The 16,745-nt window shown below is 41.9% G+C and overlaps 1 protein-coding gene across 22 annotated transcripts in view; it reads left to right on the top strand.

Moving 5' to 3' along the window:
• The window catches only part of DLG2 (discs large MAGUK scaffold protein 2), a 1,324,826-nt gene that overhangs the window by 1,116,442 nt on the left and 191,639 nt on the right, over positions 1-16,745 (top strand). Inside the window, exon 1 of one of the 22 annotated variants that reach the window (XM_071221471.1) lies at positions 2,397-2,629. The exons of 20 other annotated variants lie outside the window; for them this stretch is intronic. The gene's annotated coding sequence lies outside the window, so the exon portion shown is untranslated. Of the gene's footprint in view, positions 1-2,396; positions 2,630-16,745 lie in introns of those variants that run through there. One more of the 22 variants, XM_053925688.2, reaches the window with a different exon arrangement.

Below are 16,745 nucleotides of genomic sequence, written 5' to 3'. Positions count from 1 at the left end.
GAGGTAATGGGGGGTTAGGACTTCAACATAGGAGTTTTGGGAGGGATACAAGGTAACCTGCACCACTGACCACTCTCAAGGAATTGTTGGAATTGCTCTAGCAAAGTCATTCAAAGAAGTCGAATACATTGTGAAGTACCAGAGTGGGATGTAAGGGTTGTTTTTTTTGTTTGGACTTTTGTATCCAAAATGTGATTATTGCAATGGTTCCCCACTCATCTTGATTCAGAGTATGTTTAGTGCTGCCACCTTCTGAAGGAGCATCCTCTGGGAGCCTTGCTTCTCCTGCTGTGGGCTAGCGGGACAGTGGAGCTGCCAGCACCCAAAACTACCACCTGTGCACGGCTAACCGCAGGGGTGACTTTACAGCATCCTGGGCATTTCACACGCACGAAGCAGGAACTGAGGCTCTGCATCAGGTGCTTCCGCTTGTGTTTCCTCTTCTCTTCTGGGAAGGGATGAAGGAGATCCTCAGCAAGAGGCATGTTGTCATGGGGGGGCCATCACCACTGGACTAGGGGTTGCTAGTAAAGAAAATGTATAATTGAGGAATTTATGATGTAATGACACTAAACAATTTATCTGAAGATATATAATTATCCCTGGCCAGGTAACTCGGTTGGTTAGAGCATCATCCCAATGTGCCAAGGTTGTGGGTTTGATCTCCTGTCGGGACACATACAAGAGCCAACCAATGAATGCATAAATAAGTGGAACAACAAATAAATCAATCTCTTTCTCTCTCTCTTTCTCTCTCTCTCACTCACTCCCCCAACCTTTTCTCTACCTAAAATTAATAAATAAAAAAACAAAAAGATACATAGCAAAGAGGTAGTCAAGATGGGCCTTTGACCACGTTCACTGAATAAATGTTTAAGTAGCTACTGTGTGGCAGACCCTGTTCTGGCACCTTGGACAAAACAGACAAGACCCCTGGCCTCATGGCGCTTACAGTCTCGTGGGGGGCAGCAGAAGTTAATGACATAAACAAATAAACTTAGTATGAATTAAAGGAGAGACAAGTACTATAAGTAAAAACAATGTCCAATTAATTAGAGGGTAAAGCATAGTAGAGGAATGGATGCTGTTCTTTGCAGGACATCAGGGAGCTCTCCTATGAGGGGCAGGAGCAGAATCCTGACTAGTGAGGGGCAAATGCTAAGTGAATGTGGAGTGCAGGGGGCTGAGCAGGGAGCTGAGCAGGGAGTGACAAAACCAGGGCTTACACACAAGTCGGGGCCGGGGTGGGTTCAAAACCTCTGATCTCTCTACTGTTCCTACTAAAGGCCGTAGTAAATCAATCTGCTCGCTCGCTTTGCTCATCTGCCCTGACAGTTGATGTGAAACATGGCTTGGGACAGGATGACGTGTCTGAGTGTGGGCTGTGACACCAGGTTGTCTGGACTCCGTTCCAGCCCTGCCACTTAGCAGCTGTGATCCTGCTTGGATTTTTTTAACCCCTGAATCTCAGTTTCCATCTGTTTCTTGTCATGATACTATCTACCTCATAGGGACGTTTTGAAGTTTAAATGAGTCTAGGCACCTAGCATACTCCCAGGCACGTAAGAAGTGCTTGATAGTAGCTCTTATTACCGAAAACAGGTTTTCTAGTGTTGATATCCAATGACGCTAAAGAGGTGATTCTGACCTTGACTGAGAAAGCAGAAAGCTCCGGAGCTGCTCTTCCTCCCTGCAGCCTGCCTGTTAATGATTGTTTTGTCGATCAATGATACCATTTCTGATTCCTGCATACCCCCATTTTCAGGGCTTCTCTGCTCTAGAGGAGGCATGGTAGGATAAAAGGACACTGTTCTTTACATGAGAAGACCACACATGGAAACTAGGTGACCTGAGCAAGTTACTTTACCTCTCTTGCTACAGGTTCCTCATCTGCACAGTGAGCAGATTGAACAACTCAATCTCTGAGGCTCCTTGCATCCCTCAATTTCTGTGAACACTGGACAAAGTCACTTACCTTCTCTGAGCTCTGGAGGCTCATAAATACTGTAGCAGCGCTACTGATACCTCTCCTGGTTGCTAAGAGGCTCAGGAAGAAAGTGTTTGGTACATTGTGACATTGTGTGTAAATATGAGGGCTGATCTTTACAGAACTATTATGAGAATTAACCCTGAAGACTACAAGTCCCTATGTATACATTTGAGATGCAGGGGCTTTCCTTCACATTTTGCCAAATTTGCCTGCCCACCGCCCCCCCACTGGGTTGGGTAGATCCACCTTAACAAGGTGTGGGGGAACACCAGAAGGGGATGGAGGCATGGTACCGTGGTGGGAAAGCATCTTATTGGTTAATGCTGGTACATCTCAAACACCAATTACTGTATCTGCTTCTAAGGCTGATGTATTTATCAGGTTGAGTTACAAGGAAATATATGTACCCAGGGAGTGAGGATGCTACATGGTCACCCCCTGTGATGTAAAATATGAGAGTCTAGGAGGGGCTGTTTTATAATTCATCAGGTTTCGCTAGTTGAGTTCTGTCGGAGTCTTAGTTATAAAGGCAAGTGTGAACCGGACGGCAGACAGGAGAACCTGGCACCAAGGAGACGGAGAAGCTGCCTTTAGTGCCTCCTGCCTCCTCCCTGCTTTGTTCCAATAATTTTGTGCCTGGTAAGTTCCCTGGCTTTGCAGCTAATCGCTGTTGTTGCATACGCTTGGCGAATGAATCTGTAGTTCTGAATATGCACTTGCTGTCAGAAGTGTGTGTTAGTGTTTGGGCTGCTGACAAATTCCACAATTCCCTTTAATGAGCAAAAAGATGAAACAAAACCTGACGAATCAATTATTCACTCTGATCCTTGGAAGGCTGCTTTCTTTGGTTGCTAAAGTTTCTCAGGTTTCATTCTGTCGGTTTCATGTGTTCGGTGAGCTTTGTCACGAAATTGTTTTTCTTAGCTGCCAAAAGGAGGTACGTACAAGGTGGTTTGTCCATCCCCACCCCCTAGGGTCCCCTCCCCAGCGTTCGGTAAATCTTAAAGCAGACAGTTTGCCTGGTAACCAGCTCGAACAGAGCTGAACCTGTGGAAGACAAGATTCAAATTGCAATCTTTTGTGTGAACAGAACTGAGGGGCTGTGAATAATTGGCATTGTGAGATTTTATTGGGAAACTCAGTATGGGGGTAGTCCTTGTCTGCCGGGATGGGATCAGAATCCGAGGAGATTTGCATGCCTGTTGATGTCGTGGAGGAGAGAGTGAAAGCAAAGGCTGAATTTATAGAAAGAGCTATACGATGTACTCACAGGACAGACAAATGCAGAAGGCATGATTGTTGCATCTGTGAAACTTGTGATTGTTTGTTCCAGTTTCTTGTTCCCATCAATAATTACCAGAAGCTGCATGTTGGTCTCTGTCTGGGTGTGCTCCAGGTCGAGGCTCCGGGCAGGGTGAGCGCTAACTCCCGGTCAGCTAGCTGCAGGGAGTCATTTCCTCCTCAGAAGGAAAAGTAAAAGCTGTGCCTTCCCCGGTTCCTTTCTGCTGCGTTGTTTCTCCTCTGTCCAAATCTCATGGAAACCAACAGCTTGGTGTACTTTTTTTTGTGCAGTAGCAGATTTAACTGTGGTGTCATATGGCATATTAAATATAGAGAGGAATAGCAAGACATTTTTCTGAATGTTTCAAGTGTGTCTGGCTTGTTGACATTTGCTTTATTTCACTGGCAAGGAGCTCTTGTCTTCCGAACCCATTAACTGTCTGCCCAAAACGTTTACCTTATACATAACTGCACCTTCTCTGTAGCTGTAGGAGCTGTGGATCTGACAAGAACGTTCTCTTTATTGCAAGAAAGCAACTCATTTTAGCATCTCTTTGAAAAAAAAAAATGCATGATTTTTTTTTTCCACCAGGGACTTAGCTTGCTCTTTGCTTTCTCCAGGTAAATATTTTAGCCATCAGTACCACTACACTTCCAGTAAACTTATTTCTCCTTTCCGGTGTACTTTCTGATTGCTCCAAAACTTGGCAAATTGGGAATATGGAATACATCTTTCTCCAAGAACACATTTTTCAGTCATACTTCTTTTGTCCATAAATAGCTTTTCCATATTTTTCCATTTCCCTAAGTAAGTTCTGCTTCAAGAGCAGAGGAATAATATATTGTGGTTGGCATTAGGGGTGTGTAACCTGAGGCTTGGCTTCTATTCTACAGCCACTGCCCCACCAGGGGTCTTGTCTTACATTCAGCTCAGAGCCTCTGGGCTGCAGCAATGATGACTGAGGTAGGAAATCAGCACAACATTGCAGGTATGAACAGCTGTGGGTGATGCTCCTGCTGGCCCCTGGGGCTTTGTAAAGCTCAGGACACACAGCTGAAGGATCCCAAAAGTGTTCATGTATCTTAATACCAAGAACAATAGAGTTGTAAAGTAGCTTTGCAATGCATTATATACTGGATTTTATTGTATCACATTTTTTAAAAAGATGCCAGAGCCCATGGTTTATTTCACAGCAGTATCTGGTTTTTGAGCCAGAGTGGTTTTATGGAGAAATAAATCAATGTACCAATTTCAATAAACTGAGTTTCTTCGCATTTGGTGGTGGTTTTCCCATCTTTTCCACCCTCCAAAAATAATGCTATAGCAACAAAAGAAAATTTAGCATGAGTTATTCTCAATTAAATGTACAGCAAGACAAATAGCAATGATGACAAGTTCAGGGACAGCACATACACACAGAAAAACATGCCTTTCAAAAAAGGATTCAAAGCCAAAGAGGCATGAACATGAGGCCTCCTTCACACCTGTGATTTTGCTTGGCAGAGGTTGGAGGTGGTGGGGGGGTTGTTGGGAGACCTGGCTCAGCAGTGTTCAGTGGCAAGGGCGGAGCTCGGCGTTGCTTGGTCTTATCTGTAAAATAGGGAGGGGGAAGTTAGGAAGATTACACCAGATGCTTGCCGTAGGTGTAGCAAATACTGCACTGTTTGGCACCAAGGGGAGCCAAGAAAAGGTAGTTATTATTGTTCTCAGCTGAATTTTATAAAATGTATTAACTCATTCTGATGTTAGTTTTGAAAGAAATATGCACAGTACATAAATAGGAAGATTATACAAATTTTCCTCATTAGCGAGATATACTTCCTACAGCTAGTTTTTGTGTTTTATTTTAGAGACCTAGTAAATATGTAATTATTACCTTTCAGTTCACTTCCAACTAATTCTTAGAATGGCATCCAGAGTCTTTACATAATTTTTCAGAGAATAAGCTGGGTTTCGAATGAAGAGCATGAAAATAAACTGATGTCAAATAATATATCATTGCCTTCTGAGTTACTTGCTAAACAATGATTTGGCCATAACTCCAGCCCTGACATCGCATTAAAGTACCTGATTACACAGTACATATCATTTATTACATTCTGGGCAATGCACTGAATGTGTTTACATGCCTTTTCTCATTTAATGCTCACTGCAGCCCTACCAACTAGGTTCTCTTTTGCTTCATATTATCAAATGAGAAAACGAGATCAGAGAATGTTTGTTTAAATACCGCCAACTTAAATTGGCGTACGGCAGCTCTAGAATTTGAACACATACCTGTCTGACTCCAGAATCTGCGGTGTAATCACCATGGTGGAATTCCCCTGTAGGGTTGCCTGGCTGTACCCAGTACCGTTGGGGGTTCTTAGCTGTGTTCCTACTTTGAGTCTTCTCCCCACATATTCAACCTCAATCAGAGTTTAGAGCATATAAAAAAATGAAGTTAGGGATTGTTTGCTCTCATTTTTGCTCTATGCCAATCAATATCACATTTTTCTGAGCCATCTCTGTAATTCTTACCAAAGTGTAAAATCAAGTATGAAAAAATGTAAAAGGTCCTAAGTCTACCAAATCCAGGATAAAGTCCAAAAGTGACCTTGAATCAGTGCTGCCCTTACACCTGGGCAACTTTCCTTGGCGCCTCTGGCTGTATGGGAATCTGTGGGCTCAGCGGATGCGCGCATTTGGATCTTGCTGTCTGGACCACAGTTGAGGTCGGTAGCACCGCAGAGTTTCTGCCCCACACAGTCCTGAGCCTCTTTCCAGCAGCTGTGTGGTGTGCCTACCCCTGGGTGTGCAGGGGAAGCCAAGAGACTGCTATTTGCATGGGGTTTGATCGCATGTTTGGACTAGTGAGCTGGGATGTCCACACAGCTGCATGAAAGGCCTTTTGTGGTGCAGGAAGGAACTATGGCAGAGAAGAGGGTCTGGCCCAGGTATGGCCCAGGTCTGGAGGTTCCACTTGTGTTTTTGCCCTGAGCCCCTAAAATGTTAGAGACAGGCCTACCCTGCTTTGAAGAATGTTTAATTGTATTTTAGAGTAGTGAAGCTAAAATTTCAGTGGGTTGGTTTTGTAGAGTTTTGCTTGTTTTTGCTTTTGACCTTTCCACATTAAGCCAAAAGAAATCATTGGAACAAAAAATGATCAAAGCTACCAAGATCTCAGATTAAAAGCTCTTTTAAGTACTATTTGGGAATTGATAGCAGCCAGATTCAGCAAGACTAGAATTGGACTTTCTTCCAGTTCAGAGGCTTAAACCGATGTTAAACCGATGATCTTAAGGTAATTGTCCTGACCAGTGTGGCTCAGTGAGCTGGGCATCATCCCACAAACCCGAGGGTCAGTGGTTTGGTTCGCTGTCAGGGCACATGCCTGGGTTGCGGGCCAGTCCCTGATGCAGGAGGCATCTGATCCATGTTTCTCTCCCTCTTTCTCTCCCTCCCTTCCCCTCTCTCTAAAAATAAATAAAATCTTTAGAAAAACTCTCTGCCACTTGCCTTTTATGCCACTGGAAAGTGTATGTGCTCACAGAGACCATTGCTAATTTCAGGTGCCCTTTTATTATCTCTAGTTTTAAAGTGCTCTTGTAGCCCTTACTGCTGAGGACTAATGGAAGGCTGCCGCTAGGGTCCCAGCGGAACTCTGCCTTACAGGCTGGTATGAAAAGCGGAGAAGGCAATCAGTGGCTTTGTGTGGCCTTCTGTCATTTCAGCCCCTTCCGCTGTCCAGGGCCTTGTTGTCCCAATGCCTCCTTTTCTGTTATATCAAAGACAAGGACCCACCTAAGGAGACCTAACAGCCAGTAGTTCCGGGCAGCAAAATCTCTATACTTAATAAGAATCTTGAATTTGGGGGAAGTTTTTGGTTTGTTTATTTTAACATTTGTTAATTGCACCGAAAGATGTTATGCAAATAACAGAGTGATTTCGGTTTTGGCTTCTGCTTTTGTTTTTGTTATTCTTATCTTCAAAAAGTAGTGTTCTAGCCGAAAAGGCAGAATGCATTTTGGAAAGTATTCTCTACCACCAAGTTTTGCAACCTTGCTTTCTTTAGCTATAAAACTACTTTAGTAATTCCTGTCTCAAGGCTGCTGGGAAAATGTAAATGAGATAATATTTATTCCAGTAAGTAGCTATTCCATCATCTGTGTGAAAGCATCCGGCACAGTAAATCCTTCGCACATAGTGTGGCTGCGTTGAATGGTCACCCAATCTGAAAATACAGCAGTTAAACTGATGACTCTGTGATGACTAACATGTGAGCTACATTTACTTTGCCTAGCAGAGGTGGTAGTGAGGATGGTACAGGAAGATTAAAAAAAAAAAGGACAAAATAAAACTTATTATTGAACCTCTGCATTAAAATCTTGTAATAGTGTGTGCCTTGGGTGGTGGTAATACCGTTGACTTTTTTTTTTTTTACTTTCTTTTTTATGCTTTATGTATCTTTGGAACTTTTATAATGAGTATGTGTTTTTTATATAATTAAAAGGAAAAAGAAAAAAACATTTTTAGGGACTTGAATTAGAATAGGAAATAGTTGTGGGTACATTGAAGGTATCCAACTGTGTAAGAAGAGTCAAGGCAAATAATAAAATATACAAAATGCTTGTGAGAGATGTTTTTAGTCTGAATAATTCAGGCTGGCTTGTTTTATTTTATATTACTTTGTTTATTTGTCTATTATTAATCATTTATTAAGCATAGACTAGTGCCAGAAATTCTGTTAGGTGCTAAGATTACAAGAATGAAAAATCATAACCGTAAAAATCAAGGAGTGGATAATCCAGGAGAAACTGACACAGGAGCCCACTATTCTAACCCTGCCCGGTTCCTGCTGTGCCAGAGCAGGGGCGGGTAAGGTCGCTTTCCACTGCGAGTAACAGAACACATGCCTCCGCCCGACTTGCTCCATAAAGGGAATGTCCTGGTGATTTTAACCTAAAAGTACGGCAGTGAAGCCAGTGACAAGAGGTCCGATCCTGTGGTTTGCAAGGTGGTCAGGAAATCTGGTGTTTTGTTTGGGGGGTGGGGGGTGTTGTTGTTTACTTTGTTTTATTTTGTTTTGTTTTTTCACACTGCCCCCCTTGGTGTTAGCTGTATCCTAAGACTGACTGCCCTCATGGTGCCACGATGATTGCCAGTGGCTCCTGGGCTATGTGTCCTTTTAGTCACATCCAGCTAGAAAGAGATCCTGAGAAAGGTCCCTAGAATGTACTTTGAATGGACTGGCTTACCCATGCTCATAAACCTGAATCACCAGCCACATTCTGAAGCTGGAACAGAGTGGAGGCAGCACCCACCCCCCACCATGATCTTATGAGTTCCTAAACAAAGCCTGGCAGCTGGCTGTTAGGAAGGGATGGTGGTGGTGGCGGGTGCTGGCACAGCATCCCACAGCCAGCTTCGCCTTGTGACAAGCACAACGCCTAACATACAGAAATGCCCAGTGGAGTTGGTATGTGGCTTCATGGAGAAAAGGCCAAGCATATAATGGTGCATGTTCTTAATTGACTTCCATGATGAGTAGGGGTTTGCCAAGAGATAAGAGAGAGGGAAAGTCTTCAAGACAGAGAAGAAAGCTCTCTGCAGTCACAAAAAATAACCGGGTAATTGTTCAACTCTCTGCTTATCTTTACACTGGCACTATTGCAAAAGTTACCAGCCTGAAGGCATCTCCCGGTGGTATAACTAACAGAAAACCTACCCTATCACTTTCACCAAAACCTGCTGTCGAATGATTGCAGTTGGGTTTTAAGCTAAACCATGGTAAACTGGTCTTATTTTGTATAATGTAGTACAGATTTGGAGTCAGTTCAATAAAACCTTAAAGTTTTTGTCCCCTGGTTCAAAATTATAGTACCTTAGAGTTAAATCATACCATTGTCATCTTTTTTCCTCCTTTTGTGCTTCTGATGAAACCTGCTCAAAAAGGTTAGTGACTCACCAGTGCCTCAAATGTACTTGAATTTTGATGTCATGAAATTTATGATGCTAAAAAAGTGGTATCAGACAAATGGGGGGTATTTTGAGTAGATGTTCTTGCCAACTGTGTGGTCCCCAACCTTTCTGGCACCAGGAACCAGTTTCATGGAAGACAGTTTTTCCACATATGGGGGCGGGGGGTGGGGGTGTGGTTTCAGGGTGATTCAACTGCATTACATTCAAGCTCACCTCCCGCTGTGCAGCCCGGCTCCTAACAGGCCTGGACCAGAACAGGTCCACAGCCTGGATGTTCGGGACCCCTGGTGTATATCATATTGAAAACGAGATAGACTAGGATAAAATACTTTTAGCCAAATATTAATGTTCCATAGAAACACTAGACCTTGACTTTGGTGTCTGTGTGATTCACAGTTTATATAATTTATGTGTTCTTCCGTTCTTTAGCCTTGGGCAATAATCACCTTTTCTTTCCGTTGAGAATATAAAATACTTCCTGGATAAGATTTTCCTGGATGGGCTTGGTAACAGTTCTCACTAAAACTCCTGACTCCAAATTTAATTAGCCGTATTTTGGATTGTTTTTCCAGTTTTGCAGCACAGAAGAGGAAGTGACAAGACTATTATTTACTTTCTATAGGAAGTGTGCTTATACTGTTTACAATTTTCTGACATTCAACTGTGGTCATAAACATTCCTTTTTTACTCCTGAAGCTTGTCTCTTAGTGCTGTCAACCTGCCTGCCTAATAACGAGCACACTCCTCGTTATTAGGTGTCTCAAGTGTAAATACTCAGGTGTCTAGCTTCTTCTCAAACACTCAATAATGGCAATAACTGGAATCAGAATCTATTTCCTCTTGCCATTTGCTTATGGTGCAGCAAATCTGTTCAGAAAACATGCAGCCAGGCATGGGCAAGGGTTCCCAGCCCAGCTGGGTCAGTGAGGACCCTCTGACTTACCCAGAAGACATGCTTGAGTTAGACAAGGCTGCAGCAACCTCGTAGGAAACGCTCCCTGGGGCACTGGTTCCTTCCTCTTCGAATTAGACAGCTCTTCAGCACAGAGCAGGAAGCAACTAAATATAGTGGAAGGGTGATGGATAAGCACGTATGTCATGCAACCATTAAAAGGTGTCATTATCCCAGGGCACATACTATGTTTTTTCCTATACACACATACCTTTTGTGGCTTCTCTTAGACATATCTGAATTGCCAGCATCACTGTTCTTGCACTGGGGACCATTATTAAGTAAAATAAGGGCTACGTGAACACAAGCCCTGCATATCACGACAGGCAATCTGATGACGGAGACAGCTACTAAGTAGCTAACTGGCGAGTACCGTACACGGTGTGGGTATGTTGGACAAATGGATGATGCATGTCCTGGGTGAAAGAGAGTGGAATGGAGCAGGGCAGCATGAGATTTCATCACACTACGCACAATGACATATCATTTAAAACTTGTGAGTGGTTTATTTCTGGAATTTTGTACTTAATAGTTTCAGCCTGCAGTTGACCGTGGGTAAGTTAAACCGCGGGTAATTGAGACCACAGAAAGTAAAACTGCAGATTAGGAGAGGACTGCTGTACTTACATTCTTTGTTGGCAAATCGCTCCTACTCTGAGCCCTCTGGGCTGATTTAGACCACCCCCAACTCCAGTTCAAATCTCAGGTCTTTTTCACATCTTCAAGATCAAGCAACTAAAGAGATAATCAATTAACTAAAGATGAATAAAGAGTTAATGCTTGGGACAGCTAATTGTTAAATATTTTGACAGCACTTCTGTGTAAGGCCTGTCTTATTTTTAAAACACTTAAGGCCACATTGAGGAAAATAACATTTAGATTCAGAAGCAATGTATAATTGAGTGTTAAGTTGTTCAAGACAGCCCTGTATAATTTTTTAGAGTGATAAAGGAGATATTATTTGAGGTTGTCTGGAAAGATTGAGCAGGGATTTGGACAGGACAGGGATAAAGGACAAGGGTAGAAGGTATGATTTTTTTTATTCATTTAACAAATAGTTGATGCGGACACTGGCCCACAGTGTCTGCGGCGTTATGGATGAGACGAGACAAATTCACACGGACTACAGAAATCTTGTGGAGGAAAAGGGATGACACAGCTGCTCTCTCAGTGAAAGAGAGGGCTGACCCTGTCCCTTGTCTGCACAGGCTTTTATTGGGTTTAATTTGCACAGGAATACAGTGCGTATAAGTAAAGCTTGTCGATCATTGTCCGGCAGAAATGGTCAAACAATAGATAACACTCTTATCTAATAGATAAGAACTGTGAGGGCTTATTTAGAGTCAGGGTCAGATAACTAAAGGGCCATAAAACTTTGGGGAATAAACTCATTTCATGCTTGGACCTTATCATTTAATTTGAGGGTATTAGCAAAGTAAGTTTTATAGGCTTTTATGCATTCTTTCTTAAGGAACCGGCCATTCCAGCACAGGGCTGCACCCACCTCCAACATTGTTTCAGGTTTAAGGCATTGTTTTAGGCTTAAATCAGGGAGGGGAAGTAAGGCAGCCAAGAGATTAGGAGACTTCTTGCAGACATAATGAGGACTCAGGCTATGTCAAAGCTGAGGGGCAACGGTCCATCACCCCCTTTTTCTATAGCCCCCCAAGTCCTTCCCTGAGGGTCCCTTCGTGACCATGCCTGTCTTAGGTGGCCCTTCCTTTGAGGAATCTTACCCGTCATTGGCTAACAGGTCATCTGCCTAGGGCCAAGCAGGATGAAGTGAAAAGGGGCAGAGGCAGCACCCCTGCCAAGGAACATAAGCTTTGTCTCCTAAGTGGCTCATGGTCCCAAGGTCTTTTTACTTAGCCTTAGTCATGGGGGGTTACAGCTTCTGAAACTAGGCAGGGTGGTTCCCAACAAATAGTAACTAAGTTTCCCATTTGTTTACTGTCACTGTTTGCAAAGCACTTTGTGCACATTATCTCCTTTACCTCTCTTAGCAGTGCTGAGGAGAAAGCAGAGAACAAGGCTTGACTGCACAGCTAGAAAGTGGCACGACAGCCCCTGTTACCCACCCTTGCCCATTATGTGCAAGACTGTAGGTGCCAGCATGGTGAATATGAAGATGTATTTTTTTACTCGTCATGGCCAAAAGTGAACTCAAGGAAATATTGACAGCCCTTAAGTGAATGAAAGAGTGTTCTTGGGCCTTCCACAATTGTGAGCATCAGTTTAAATTATGACTAGGTGATACATTTTTATATTGCGCGCTTCAGTTGCTTCAATAGCAATATAAAATGTAGGTGAGCCACAGGGAACTAGCTAAACTCATCATAATTTGATTATGTACTCTTCCAATATTGTCTTCTTATAACCTTTGCATAACATAGGAACGTTAGAAAACGCAATGAAGCGCACAGCCTGGGTTTTTAGCCTATTGATGACGTCTTGCTCTCCATCTTTAAGTGGAAATTGAAAGAGTAAGACGACGCACTAATGGTTTTACATCAGATCTAACTTTTTCCAACTCTGCTTTCCAACTCATGCCTTACACAACAATGAGCGTGCACTTGCTATGAATAAACTATTTGGGAAAATGTAATATATGGGCCAGAGTATGGCATCACCATACTTCTTGACAAACTACCTCACAGTGAGTCTCTTGGGGGCAGAGATTGGATTTCATTTATCCTTGTGTCCCCAGAATCTGGCATGGTTAATTGATAGATACCAGATCATATATCTTCCTGGAAGAATTCCTTTTTCCTTCTTCCCCACCAGTGGATTCAATCCCATCTCCTCCTTATATCCCAAATGATCTGGGCATGTTTCAAATCCTCTGTCTGTGTGAGTCGCCATGGCCAGAGGAAGCTCATTAGTAAAGGCAGAGATGTTTCTTTGTCCTCCCAGTGACCGACTCACAGGAGGAGCACAGTTATGTTGGATAGGAAGATACAAGATAGAGGAGAGGATGCAAACCTCCAAATTCCACATCATGGTGTGTTATTCAAGCGGTCAGCTCCCCGTCATTTCTTTAACTTTCATCTACTTCTTAAGAAACAAATCTTAATTCATGTTCTATATACAAAACAGCATTTGCTCATACCTGAAAGCCAGGAATACAGAAGCCTCATTGAAACTAGATAATTCACACATTTGCATTTAATATTTATGGAATGCCAGGTTGCGAGGCCATGTTCTTCATGAGTACAAGATAGCATTGTTCCCAACTATTAAGTTGTCATAGAGATAAGGAAAATACAAGGTAAAACATTTTTCTTGTATTTAAAAAAATCTTTTAATTAAGTTATGGTATTTGAACCCAATTTTTGCATATAAATATATAAAACATCTGAAGAGCCCTGTGCCAACTGCCTTGTGAACATTTGTTTGGTCCTTTGCAGGTGCTTATTTTGTACCAATGAAAATTACAGCCCTGGAGAGTAGGGAATGGGAAGACCAGGAGGGGCTTTGCCAGATGGTTTAGTCAATACACTTACCTCCAATCCAAACTGTGCTGAAGCAGCCAAGACTTACAAAAAATCTGATTTATTTTTATTGCTTTAAGAAGATTTCAATCAAGTCACTCCTCAGTAGTATACTAGTATGAGAAATTTTCACTTACTTATATTGCCAAATTTTTTTCTCTAATAAATGTTTGGGTGTATATGTGTTAACAGTAGAAGGGAATCCATCCGTCTTTCAGAATTCTCAGGTAGTTTCTCACCCAGGAGCAACCCAAAGAGATGGGTTTGTTAAAACATGCGTGATATCCCCTGGGAAGCTGTCTCATAGATTAGACGGAATTTGCTGGGAGTTTCTAACGAAATTTTATATCTATGTCAACACAAACTTAGAATTTTCTAACTATGTGCATGTGAGAGAGCCCAAAGGGACTTATATTCTTCTGTGGTTATAGATATACTTTCTGATACTAAATTACAAATAAGGACTATTATAGATACACTTTCTGATACTAAATTACAAATAAGGACTATGTGCAATACTAAGGGCTATTCTGCTTCCCAATAGTAAATACTGAGTATCCAGATACAGAGCCTTCAGTGGAGTGGCTTTGTTATTGTTGTTTTCCAGAAATGTAGCACAGGGCCTGAAAAAAGTGGGTGTTCAGTAAATGTTCATTGACCTTTCCTCCTGCTTCCACCTTCTCCCATGGGTGTAATCACCCACCACCACCAAAAATCCACTTCACTTTTGATGTGTAGGACAAGCCCAGGAATGATAAAAAAGCACAGTAGCTAAAGAAGGTTCTACAGAATCTGGCAAGACTATTGGTAATGTGGAGGTTACCGGACATCCACTTATCTCTAATCTTCGTTGGGATTCACTGGATGTGAAATGATTCGTGACTTCAGCAGCAGGATCAGCTAGTTGGGTTAGGTAGATAGGATACTACAGGCACCAAAGTATGTATACATCATTGCCCCAAGAGCTGAAAAGACCACAAAATGTAAAGCATAGCCATAAGGTTTGATTTTTTTGTGTTTTAGTGTTTATCATCTACATAGAATTCTTTTTACCATTTGGATCAAGTCTTATTTTTGAACTGTTTTTTTCCCTATTAACACTCTTTCATTGGGTTCTCTTAACAAAGAATCCCACATTGCAAGTATTTGTTCTTTTATTCAGTTACTCGTAAGATATTCATTTAGTGCTTACTTTGTTTAGTGCTGTTCTGGGTGCTGAGAAATACATGATAGCTTTTTGAATTGGTTTGGCATTAATTGTCTGTTCCTTTATTTTCAAGATTGGAACAATTATTTGTCTCTCATAGTTTCGGGGCATAAATATACCTGTGGGGCCTTCACAAATAGGGTTAAGAGAAACAAAGAACCAAGACTAAACTTGAAATCATAAGCCATTATGTTAAGGTGCAAACCATACTCTGTTTTTAATTAAGTGGGTCTAAGGTTGAGGGGCCAGTGGATCATTCTATTTATAGATGTGTTGTATCTTTCTGTGGGCCTTGCTTGCATATTGCATATGCATAATATATGCATACATTTAGCATAGAAATGCACATGTGCAAAGGGATACGTATACATATATTCACGAAGAAAAAGTGCACTTTCCAAGGGGCACAGAAGCATAGAATGCTTCTTCATAGATTTATCAACTGAAGCATAAAACCAATTTGCTTTTATACATGGCCTGAATTGAAAAGTTACTGCCAGAGGCAAGAATATTACTTTATAGTGAATTAACAGGAGTAAGGAATTTAGTGTTAATAAAATACAGAGGCAACCCAGGGAGAGGAACGATTACCTCTACTTAGAAGAACTAGAGAAAGCTTCTCTGAAAGGAATGTCTCCACAGTACTTTAGAGAACTAAAGGGCCGAGAATATTCCAGGTAGAATGAGCGGTCTATACAAAGCCACAGGGAGATCAAATGGCAAGGTGCATTCTGGGACACTGTAGGTTTTTGTTTCTATCCTACAAGTGGTGTTATTAGTTCCGAGATAAGTACCTGAGACTGGAGAGGAAGAGTTAAAAATGGATTTTCTATTCCTACATTTTTACAAGTTGACAATTGGATGTTTCTTTGTGTGAGTCAGAAGGCTCTCCATCCACTCTACCTTCTTTCTGTGAAAATCCTAACCTGCTTCAATGCCCACCATGACTGTGATGCCAGATATGACCAGTGCTACCATTTGAATTTCTCCCATGGACTCCAGCTTAAGCTTCATCGTTCCGTCTTTGTACTGCATCTCCCCAGGAGATGGTGAAGAGAGTGGGAGGCAGGGGCTGGCTTCCCTTCTCACTCTGATTGCTGCACATGCCTCATAGTGAATCTCAAGCCAAAGAGAAGGAAGGTAGCCGCACCTGGCGAAAGCATCACTAATTTCTCCAACATGGCCCCTAAACATTTTGGACAAGCTGGTTGGAATTTTGGACCCACTGCCATGCTGCCAACTCTGTATTCTGATGATAAGTGTCTGTGAAGGACCACAATGTCCCTTTTAAGATATGTGCTGGGGACTAGGAAACTCACACCTAAACCTCAGGATTGACAGAAATGAAAATAGAATTGTTTACAAATGAATTAGAGAATATATTAATATCATACCAGTTCCATGTCCTCCAACAATGCACATTTTTCTGAATGTCATATCCTTAGCTATAATAAGTGCAGGTAAACAGACTTTGAATATCACCTTTAAATGGCAATAATTCTATTTCAAAGAGCAAATGAAAGAAAAATGTACTTGAAAACTCATTGGATGCACTGAGAAAAGGTTGTCTAAAATGTGGACAAAAGACAAAAGCTTATTTTAAGAAATTCTTTCTTGAAATAAATCTCCTTTATTAATGTTTTCCTATATATTTTTCTCTTTATTTATGCCCATAAATACATGCAGCTTTAATTATCAAAAGGCAGGTGTGATAAGGAAATGTACAAGGGCAACTACACACTCCAGATCGCCCAGGCCAATTCTAGTGTATGTCTGGATTTGGAAGAAGATCATTAGCCATAGGCAAGTGGGGCCGGAGTGAGATTATTGTGTTGTTTAAAGATCTAGTTGGAGAGGGGCTG

This window comes from Desmodus rotundus, chromosome 5, assembly GCF_022682495.2.
Source record: "Desmodus rotundus isolate HL8 chromosome 5, HLdesRot8A.1, whole genome shotgun sequence".
NCBI classification, from domain to species: Eukaryota; Metazoa; Chordata; class Mammalia; order Chiroptera; family Phyllostomidae; genus Desmodus; species Desmodus rotundus.
Note: the sequence above shows the minus strand (reverse complement) of the source record. Positions and strands in the feature narration are given on the sequence as shown.